Raw genomic sequence first — 11659 nt, forward strand, 5'->3', positions numbered from 1 at the left:
GACAATTCAAAAGGAAAATATTTCAGTTAAGAACTTTGGAAAACCTTAGCATCTAGGAAATCTTGGCAAATCTTGGCAGATACTTCTTAGTCAAAGGACTTACTTACATTTTAGACACCACAACTTAACCTATCCCCAGGGAATCCCATCATGGCCCTGGCTAAGAGAATCATACAGGAACTCAAGTGTTGAAATCAATATATATAGGCTGGGCGCAGTGGCTCACGCCTGTAATCCCAACATTTTGGGAGGCCGAGGCGGGTGGATCACAAGGTCAGGAGATCGAGACCATCCTGTCTCTACTAAAAATACAAAAAATTAGCCGGGTGTGGTGGCAGGCGCCTGCAGTCCCAGCTACTCAGGAGGCTGAGGCAGAATGGCATGAACCCGGGAGGCGGAGTTTGCAGTGTGCTGAGATCAAGCCACTGCACTCCAGCCTGGGCATCAGAGCAAGACTCCGTCTCAAAAAAGAGAAATCAATACATACAATAACAAGACAGGCTTCTGGTGGCAGAAATGAAATCTTAAATACCTATTTTAGATGGCATGATTTGAGTATGGCTGTTCACTGGCACCTTTTATTAATACTTTGTCCTCTCACCAAGTTAGTCACAGTATTCTTCCCACAGATGTTTGTTTCAGACATATTTGGGGGAAATTTAAAAAATACCAAGCACAAAGAATCTCACATCTAAATATTTACCTCCTTGGGTTGACATTAAAAAAAAATCAAATCTTTATCTTCATTGCCTTACTTTTATGCATAACCCCTCATGCCCCACTATAGTCCGCACCTGTCAACATTTTTTCACACATATCCTTTCGTTTTGCAACTCGCTTAACTGCTACACAGTATTATACCAAGAGAATACATTCATCTGTACTAACTGATGGACATACTTATTTGCAGTTAACAGTGCTAGGATAAACATCTGATGTCTTCCAGCGAGAGTTCTTCAGTAGCTGTCTTCCATTTGAGGTACCTACCTGTATGCCAAGGGTACCCACAAAAACTCTCCAAGGAGCATATAGGCACGGATAGTCCAAGAATTGCTGTTTAGGATGTGCATGGTGGCTCATGCCTGTAATCCCAGCACTTTGGGAGGTCAGGGTGGGAGCACTGCTTGAGGCCAGCAACCCTGTCTCAAAATAACTTTAAAAATTGCTTTCTAGATCAAGTTCCTCCCGATTTTCATAAAATCAACATACCTGTTTGCACACCTGCAGTGTATCCTGTTCTTCCCATCTTCCCTTATCACACTTACACAAGTGGCGTCTCTCACCTATCCTCAATAATTTGGTCCACTATATTCAATAACCTTTAAATACATTAAACCTATTTGTCAACATTTTTGGGAAGCCACAAAAACAAAAAAGGACAACTTGGAAGATTGGTAAATGCAGCCTCCTTTAATTGAGGCCATTATGTTTTCTCCCATTTTTTTTAGGAGGTACAATTCCAGTAAAATTTTACTGCAAGTATCAATGTATGCAATTTGCTGTTTTGGTCAACTAATTAGTAGTAACAATGTGAAAATAGTCCAGAAAAAAACCATGAACATTTGATGCCTTATGGTTACAGCAAATCAAACATTTCAAGTTATATACAAAAATTTACAAGAAATGAAAGGATCATCAAAAGAGGTTCATAAACATTTATTAGCATAAAGTGTTATAGAGGAAATGTAACACAAACATTTTCAAGAAGAAAAACTTGTATTTGCAGAGTTCACCTATGTTTACATGGATCATGGTGGACATCAGCTCAATACACTATTACAATGCACTAAATTACAAGGGCTTTCCTTAAAAGTGATAAAACAGCTTTATTTTAAAATACCAGTATTTACGATACACTGGCAATTACATCTTTTTCAACTAATTTTATGATTTAAAACTTCAAGTTATGAAAGTTTAAAGAATTGTTTTAGTTGTAACATAAGTACAAACTTTTATTTAGTTAATAAAGTAAAAACTTTATTAAGATTACCACCTCTCTAAGAACAAAATGACAAAGAAATTACACAGAGTATTTACAGCCTAAAGTAATTACATTCACCACTGGCTCCGAAAGTCCTCAAAGTGGTATCTAATTTCTATCACACATGAGAGCTCACTGATTAAGACCAATCTGGATTTGAATTCTTGTTTCACCACCAATTCTTGCTGTTATAACCTTGGGCGAATCACTGAACCTCTTGGGCCTCAGTTTCCTCATCTGTGGCGTAGGTTTAATTATTAAACTATCTCACAGGTTGCTGTAAGGATTAATGAAATATGTGTGAACAGGAGGGTTTAATTATTAACCTATCTCACAGGGTTACTGTGAGGATTAACTCCCAGATGAAATGGAGGCTAAATCAAATTCCCAGGATCCATCTTTGAATCTTTAAGAAATACCGTAACTGAAACTTACAGAATAGATGTTACTGAATCCTGCACTGGAACAGAATGGTTAACTTAAATATAGCAATATTTTCACTGTATAAAATAGGTTGGCTCCTCAGTGCAAGCCCAAAAAGACTTTTTTAAACTACACATTTTTGCATATACCAAACAGTGGTGGCCAACAGGTATTCTGGGGTGCCTTCTTGGATAACCATAGCAGTCAGATGCAGACTTTTTTTTTTAAACACATAAAATCAGTATCTTTCTAGTTTTACCATTTTAAAAATAAACTATACTTGCCTATTTTAAATTACTGTCCTGTCTACTATCTAAAGCAGGTCTTCCAAAGTATGGTCCTCAGACCAATTGCATCAGCAAATACTCAAGACTGTCCATTAATATTACTGACTCCTGAGTTCTACACCACACTAAATCAGAACGTCTGGGGCCAGAGCTAGGAAAATCTGTTTCTTCTAATTCTCCAGGAGACTCTTATGCTCCCTAAGCTCTGAGAAGCACTAACTTAGTCTATGTATTGGTTTACACTCAGGTTACACAGATTTTAAATAATTCATTAGCACTCTCTTGCTTACTAAGTACTAATCTCAAGTGACTCAGTTCTCCTCTCTTTCACCAACCCAATCTCCTCAGACCCTGCTCTATGCCTTTACAAAGTGCCTGTGTGTTGGAAGGTAATGTGGATGAATAGAGGGAATTTTTCCAAATCCAAATCTACTCTCACTTTCAGCTCTCTCCACTGGTTCTGAATTGCCATTTTAAAGGAAGGTTTAATGTCACCATTCTAAATTCCCTTCCCTCATGGATGGTTAAATGAAACAATTTTTTTTTTGAGACAGAGTCTCACACTTTCACCCAGGCTGGAGTGCAGTGGCGCGATCTCGGCTCACTGCAAGCTCCGCCTCCCAGGTTCACGCCATTCTCCTGCCTCAGCCTCCCAGCCGCCTGCCACCACGCTAATTTTTTGTATTTTTAGTAGAGACGGAGTTTCACCGTGTTAGCCAGGATGGTCTCGATCTCCTGACCTCATGATCTGCCCACCTCGGCCTCCCAAAGTGCTAGGACTACAGGCGTGAGCCACCGCGCCCAGGGTTTTTTTTTTTTTTTGAGACGGAGTCTCACTCTGTCGCCCAGGCTGGAGTGCAGTGGCGCGATGGCTCACTGCAACCTCCGCCTCCCGGGTTCAAGCGATTCTCCTGCCTCAGCCTCCCGAGCAGCTGGGATTACAGGTGCCCACCCCCATGCCCAGCTAATTTTTGGCATTTTTAGTAGAGGCGGGGTTTCACTATGTTGGCCAGGCTGGTCTCAACTCCTGAACTCAGGTGATCCACCACGCCCGGGCAACAAAATTTTTTAAAGACCACATTTTCACTTCCTCTGAACAGTATCAAACAAAATGTGGACTTTTAAACGTTTTAAAAACAAAACCTTTCCACATCCCCTAGACTGTTAAAATAATCTGGGAAGTATGCAGCATTGTAAAACTGACTCATATTCATTTTCTCATCCAATCCCACAATTACTTATTAGAAATTATGATGGGCTACTCTAAGATCTAAGACACAGTGGTAAAGATGACACATAGGGCCCCTGGCTTTCACGAAGCTTACATTCCAATGAAGACAGCAGGAAAACTAAGTAATCTGCTCATAGACAGATGCTCTATAAAGAAATCTAGGGCTGGGCGCGGTGGCTCATGCCTGTAATTCCAGCACTTTGGGAGGCAGAGGCGGGTGAATCACCTGAGGTTGAGAAATCGAGACCAGCCTGACCAACATGGAGAAACCCTGTCTCTACTAAAAATACAAAATTAGCCAGGCGTGCTGGCATGCGCCTGTAAACCCAGCTACTCAGGAGGCTGAGGGAGGAGAATCGCTTGAACCCAGGAGGCAGAGCTTGCGGAGCCGAGATGGTGCCACTGCACTCCAGCCTAGGCAACAAGAGTGAAAATCTGTTTCAAAAAAAAAAAAATCTACACAAGAGGTAGAGAGGTGATGTGAAAAAGTCAGGAAAATGGAACAGACTAGTTAAGGAACTTAAAATGTCCTTAAGATTTAGACATCACCAGTTGAATTTAAAAACTCAAAACAGGAGAGATTCTGGTTAAGTAGGAACTTGACTTTTAATCTAGCTTCTGCACACAAGGCTTGGGAAGTTGCTTACTCAACAATTTAACAAAAATTAATGATGTAATTCCAATCAAATCTAAACCTCTAGCCACAAAACCTTAAATTCAAGGTGCTGATCTTAATCTAAAAAACCTCATGTGGTTTGGGTTCTGGTTACCTTAGAGATTTGACTCTAAGCACCCAAAGGCAATTAAGATTAGATGAAATACTTGGCCGATGGTTCACTACTGAAACCTGATGAACTGGAATCCTCTGATTTTGTGTGTCTCTTTTCAGATAGGGTGACCAACCATTCTGGGGGGTTTTTTTTTTTTTTTTTTTCAGACACAGTCTCACTCTGTCACCCAGGCTGGAGTGCAGTGGCACAATCTTGGCTCACTGCAAGCTCCACCTCCTGGGTTCAAGCGATTCTCTTGCCTCAGCCTCCCAAGCAGCTGGGATTACAGGCGTGCACCACCATGCCAGGCTATTTTTATTAGAGACGGGGTTTCACCATATTGGCCAGGCTGTTCTCAAACTCCTGACCTCGTGATCTGCCCACTTCAGCCTTCAGTGCTGGGATTACAGGCATGAGCTACAGCGCTTGGCCCCATTCTGGGTTCGACTGGGACCAAGGGGTTTCCTGGGAGCAGCCAGACTTTCACTGCTAATACTGGCAAAGTCCTGGGCAAACCAGGACTGGTCACACTATCTTCGGCCACATTTTAGAAACTGATATTTTAACAGCCACCTTTTTCAACTCTGGACTTTGCGGCAACTCTACAGAGCTTTAATGTGGATCAACTACTAAAAACAAGAACCTTCCCTAAAGAAAACCATGTTAATGTCACACACGGTTTTTACCAATCAGGTGGAAGTAGTAATTTTTCCCTATAAATTTTACCATTTATTGGCCGGGCGCGGTGGCTCACGCTTGTAATCCCAGCACTTTGGGAGGCTGAGGTGGGCGGATCACGAGGTCAGGAGATCGAGACCACGGTGAAACCCCGTCTCTACTAAAAATACAAAAAATTAGCCGGGCGTGGTGGCGGGCGCCTGTAGTCCCAGCTACTCGGAGAGGCTGAGGCAGGAGAATGGCATTAACCCGGGAGGCGGAGCTTGCAGTGAGCCGAGATTGCGCCACTGCACTCCAGCCTGGGCGACGGAGCGAGACTCCGTCTCAAAAAAAAAAAAAAAATTTACCATTTATTTTACTTTTAAACACAAAAATCCTGAGCCAAACACTACTTGAATAACTGTTAAGGAATTCAGATTCACGTTTAGGAAATAATGACTCAAAATTAAAATGTCTTTAAAGATCAGTTTTCAACAAATGATAGATGTAACAACTTGGACAAATCGCTCTCAACCCAATCTGGCTGGGTAAAGGAAGCTAGTGTGCAAAGGCAACATACTGTATAATTCCATTTATGTAACATCCTAGAAAAGGTAAAACTATAGTGATGGACAACAGATCGGTGACAGCCAGGGGTTACGGGTGGAAACAGCACAGGTCTATAAAGACAGCAAAATAAAGTGATAGACCTGGCCTATATTGTCATGTTGGTGATTACACAAATAAATACTACGTTAAAATTCACAGAACGATACACCAAAAAAAGGGCCACTTTTACTACATAATTCTAAGGTTTTTTTTTTAAATCAGTGATGATTTAAAAAATATACTGAATTTATCATTTACTGAGGTACTGTGCTACGCCCCCCCTCCTGTTTTGTTTCATATTCACCCAATGTTATGAGATAATCATTATTAACCCTATTTGAGGAAAAGGAAAACTTGAGGCTCAAAGGTTCACTAACATGCCCAAAGCCATACAGTGTGTAAGGGATGGACTATAATTCCAATCCAGATCTGATTCCAAAGGCTATATTCTCAACCACTACCAAACACTACACTCTCTCCCCTCTGTTCATAAATATCAACCACTCTGTCCCTCCCAATGACAATATCAGGAGGCTGTTGTTTCCTAATTCTATTCTGAACTCAATACACTATTGATAACGTGAAAATAGGGAGAAGCAAAACATGACTCTAGAGCAGTGATGTACAACTGAATTTTCTCCAATAGAAATGTTTTATATTATCTGTGCTGCCCAAATATGGTAGCCTCTAGCCACAGGTGGCTACTCAGCACACATGGCTAGTGTGACACTGAGTTGAACTGGACAGCACAGTTCTAGAAAAATAATGTGACAAGAATGTACATGTCACAGAAAGAATTTATTAAATTATGATGGTAACTCACCAACAATAAAAGGAAAATAATTCAAGGGAGATGTATAGTAAAGGAATGAAGCTAAAAAATGCACCACCGCCAAGGCACAAAACTAAGTCTATCCTTTTTTTTTTTTTTTTGATACAGAGCCTCGCTCTGTCGCCAGGCTAGAGTGCAGTGGCAACATCTCGGCTCACTGCAACCCTCCAACTCCCTGGTTCAAGCGATTCTCCTGCCTCAGCCTCCTTAGTAGTTGGGATTACAGGCATGCACCACCACGCCCAGCTAATTTTTGTATTTTTAGTAGAGACGGGGTTTCACCATGTTGGCCAGGATGGTCTCGATCTCCTTACCTCAAGTGATCCACCCGCCTCGGCCTCCCAAAGTGCTGGGGTTACAGGCGTGAGCCACTGCGCTTGGCCACTAAGTCTATCTTCTGAACACCTGCTCACCGACCAAGATTCAGCTTAAATAGTTATCTACCTACCCACAGCACTCTGCACATCTGCGTATAGAATAAATTGTATACTAAATATCTGCGTTTTTCTCCCCCAGTGGACTGTGACCACCTGAAGAGCAGAGATAGGTATTCATATATGCACCAGCATCCAATGCCTATGTGCAGATGCTTTCTGCAACAATAAACACCTTTTTCACTCAGTTCGAGTGGGAAAATGATCATCCTAAATCCTTTATCATCTTAGATCCTTTAACTACAAATTCAACTCAATTCTGCAAGCAATTGAGTACCAGGAGTGTACATAAAAAGAAGTACCTGCCCTCAGGGAGCTTACAGTGAGAGTGAGGGATACAAGATACAGGTAGACAAATAACAAGCAAAAAGGGTAATCAAAATTAATTCTGTACAAACAGTACTTTAGGTCAGAACAGACACAGTCAGGAATCATAGTGGTAAGTGAAAACTGAAAAATGATTTAAGTAGCCATTATCCGGCCGGGCGCAGTGGCTCACGCCTGTAATCCTAGCACTTTGGGAGGCCAAGGCAGGTGGATCACCTGAGGTCAGGAGTTAGAGACCAGCCTGGCCAACATGGTGAAACCCCATCTCTACTAAAAATACAAAAATTAGCCAGGCGTGGTGGTACAGGCCTGTAATCCCAGCTACTCGGGAGGCTGAGGAAGGAGAAATCACTTGAACCCGGGAGGTGGAGGTTGCAGTGAGCCAAGATCGTGCCACTACACTCCAGCCTACGAGATGGGAGTAAGACTCCATCTCAAAAAAAAAAAAAAAGTAGCCATTATCCCATTCTGTGAAGCAAAGGTGTAAGATAACTTATTGTATCCCAACATATAATTCAGAAAAGCCTAATGGATTAAAAAAATTTTTAAGTCTTTAGAAATTTATCCTGCTTTCGCTCACTACCAACGTCATCCTATTCCTTGTATCACTAAGCTAAAACTAGTCTTAGAACAAAATCCTTCCAGATCCAAAATTTCTATGAAAATTTCACAGCATAAAGAAGTGTAGACTTCTTTACACTTAAATTCTCATCATCTTTAAGTCACAACATCCTTTTGGGTTCTCAAAATGTGCTAATTGGAATTAGTTTGCACAGTACATCTCATAGTGAGTATACAGGCAGCATCTGGAACAGTCTATTCAAAGTAGTTTGAATTCATTTAATAAGTACATTTTCTGTTTCCTCTAAAAATGAACAGGAGGGGTGCTAGTATGAGGAATCTAGACACCAAGCATTATCGGTATTTTAAAGTGTATTATAATATGGAGGTCTGCAAACTGGAAGACTGGCGAACAGTTCTACAGTGTAACTTCTTAATTTTCTCGTCTTTATCAGCTCACATGTTATTCATGACAAAGGTCAGAGAAAATTTGTGAGGTTTTCCTAGACTGAATGACCTTGGGCTGCTTAATTACTTAAATTCTTTGAGCCTGCTTCCTCAAATTGAAGACTGAGAAGGAAGTGTGACTAGATGCCCTCAGAGAAAAAAATTGACTTAATTAACTAAGATAATTACTTACAGGTTGACAGCATGGCTTTCGGTGCAATCCTAACTCGTCGTTAAAATGGAAAAACAGGCCAGGGCGGTGGCTCATGCCTGAAATCCCAGCACTCTGGGAGGCCGAGGCAGGTGGGTCACCTGAGGTCGAGAGTTCAAGACCAGCCTGGCCAATATAGTGAAACCCCCATCTCTACTAAAAATACAAAATTAGCCAGACGTGGTGGTGGGCACCTGTAATCCCAGCTACTAGGGAGGCTGAGGCAGGACAATCACTTGAACCCGGGAGGCAGAGGCTGCAGTGAGCTGAGGTGACGCCACTGCACTCCAGTCTGGGCGACAGAGCAAGACTCCATCTCTAAATAAATAAATAAATAAATAAAATATAAAGTGGAAAAACATATCAATGTGGCAGCTATTAAAATATGTCCATAATTCTTTGATACTCGTCCCTTGAGTTTGGGCTGGACTTAAGTGACTTTTTAATAGAATATGGCAGAAGTGATGGTGTGTGGCCTCCTCTCTGCTCTTGCTTGAATCACCTACTCTGGGAGTAGCTAGCCTTCACCATGATGTCAGGACACTCAAGCAGTGCAATAAAGAACTTCCACCATCAGCCATAGCTGACTTGCCAAATGAGAGCCACCTTGGAACCTCATGAAAAACCCTGACCCAGAACCACCTAACTAAGCTACTCCCAGATTCCTGACCCACAGAAACTACATGAGATAAACACAAGTTTATTGCTTTAAACCACTAAGTTTTCGGTTAATTTGTAACAGCAAGAGAACACACCAGTATTTTTTAAATAGTGGGTCCTGACTTGTTAGTGGTTGAAAAAATCAATTTAAGGCAGCAATATCAACTTTAAAAAATGAAATAGAAGATAGCAGAGTACATCACTCTTAATACAAGTACTACTTTGTAAAAATTTTGTTTTACGTGTATGTGTATACTAGGTGCAATTTAAAATGTGTTTCTTACAACCACAGCTGAAAACATTAAAACCCACAAGTCTAACCAGTAGGTTTAAAACAAAAAGCTCCCTAAAGCATAGGGAGTTCCTTGAGGGACTCTGGTCTCAGTAACAACCAACTATAAAACAAGCATTTTCTATAAACTTTATGACCAAACCAACGAAATGTAAGACACTCTCACAATACATCTTTTCCTATGTATATGCTAAGCTTGATATACAACACACAGGGCATGGTTATCTGCCCTAGAGTTTAATGTCTAACATGTAAAAGTATGCCATTTTCCTAATTTAAGAAATTACTCAACAGGAGTTCCTTCATAAAATTAGTGAAAAATGCTGCTTTGGACTCAAACCGCATTTATTTTTTCCTACTATTACTTTTTATCAATGTTAAAGGAAATTCCATCTTCAACCTAAGCGCGCGCGCGCACACACACACAATAGATCTAGTACTATTAAATTGTTTTCTGGGCTGGGCACAATGGCTCACACCTGTAATCCCAGCACTTTGGGAGGCCGAGGCGGGTGGATCACGAGGTCAGGAGATCGAGACCATCCTGGCTAACACTGCGAAACCCCGTCTCTATTTAAAAAAAAAAAAAAAAAATACAAAAAATTAGCCGGGTGTGGTGGCGGGCACCTGTAGTCCCAGCTACTCGGGAGGCTGAGGCATGAGAATCGCTTGAACCCAGGAGGTAGAGGTTGCAGTGAGCCGATATCGCGCCACTGCACTCCAGCCTGGGAGACAGAGCAACACTCCATCTCAAAAAAAAAAAAAAAAAAAAAATTTTTTTCTGCTCATTGTCCAAGTCTCACTGGAACTATCCTCCTTCAGAATACAAGCAAGTGCATATTTTTATGGTTGTGTCTCAGCAGAACACAAATCAAAACTTTCAGCAACACCAGACTCTGCAGAATATTCAATGTATAACTTCTGATGAATCCACTCAGATTGCTTGCACTGTGATTTTCTTTGAAGTAAAAAGTGTTTAAACTATTTTTGAATTCCTAATTTACCAGATTCTCAAATTACCAAAATAAATTGGCACATAATTAAACAGCGATTTAACTTTTTTTTTTTTCCTTTTTAGAGACTCTGTTGCCCAGACTAGGGTGCAGTGATGCGATCATGGCTCACTGCAGCCTCGAACTCCTGCGCTATAAGCGATCCTGCCACCTCAGCCTCCCAAGCGGAGACTATGGGCCCACACCATCATGCCTGGCTAATTCTTTTTTTCTAATACATGGGGTTTTCTTATATTGTTCTGGCCGATCTGCAACTCCTGGGCTCAAGCAATCCTTCCGAAAGTCCTGGGATTAGAGGTGTGAGCCACCACGCTCAGCCTTTTTTTCTTATTACTGTACTAGGGACATTTGTGGTTTTTCCACAACGGTACTTAGTAGAGAACTGACAGCTTCCCTGGGCCCTATCCTGAAATACACTAACTAGCTCTTCTCTGCCAAGGCCACTGTTTTCTCCTCAACCTTTGCAGATGTATGTATCTATATAAATGTTTCTATTTCAACAAGTTGTAGAAAATATACAGTCTGTACAGCTCTCCTTATAATGCTATTACTTGATGATCCTGACTACAAGTTGGAATTATCTGCATACTTGGCAAAATTCAAGTGTGGCTGCCTATGCCTCGAGAGAATGAGCAGCAAACCAGCCCAGTCCTAAATTCGAGTAGTAGCTCTTGAAGAGAATAGGATGCTCTTGATAGGCTTTCTTTAGGACTGATATTCAAATTCTGGGCTTACCCCTGGGTTTACTTCTACAAGCCTATATTAGAGTGTAACGCTAGAAAAATATTCAGTGATCTTAAAAATAAGCAGTTACTTTGACTCAAGACCAATTACTCTACACACATAGGCAAATTTCTGCCCAATGGTCTCAAGTTTAGCATTAGTTTTGCCCACTTTTTCTTTTATTCTTTCTTAAATCAATTT

The sequence above is a fragment of the Hylobates moloch genome, unplaced genomic scaffold, assembly GCF_009828535.3.
Source record: "Hylobates moloch isolate HMO894 unplaced genomic scaffold, HMol_V3 SCAFFOLD_28, whole genome shotgun sequence".
NCBI classification, from domain to species: Eukaryota; Metazoa; Chordata; class Mammalia; order Primates; family Hylobatidae; genus Hylobates; species Hylobates moloch.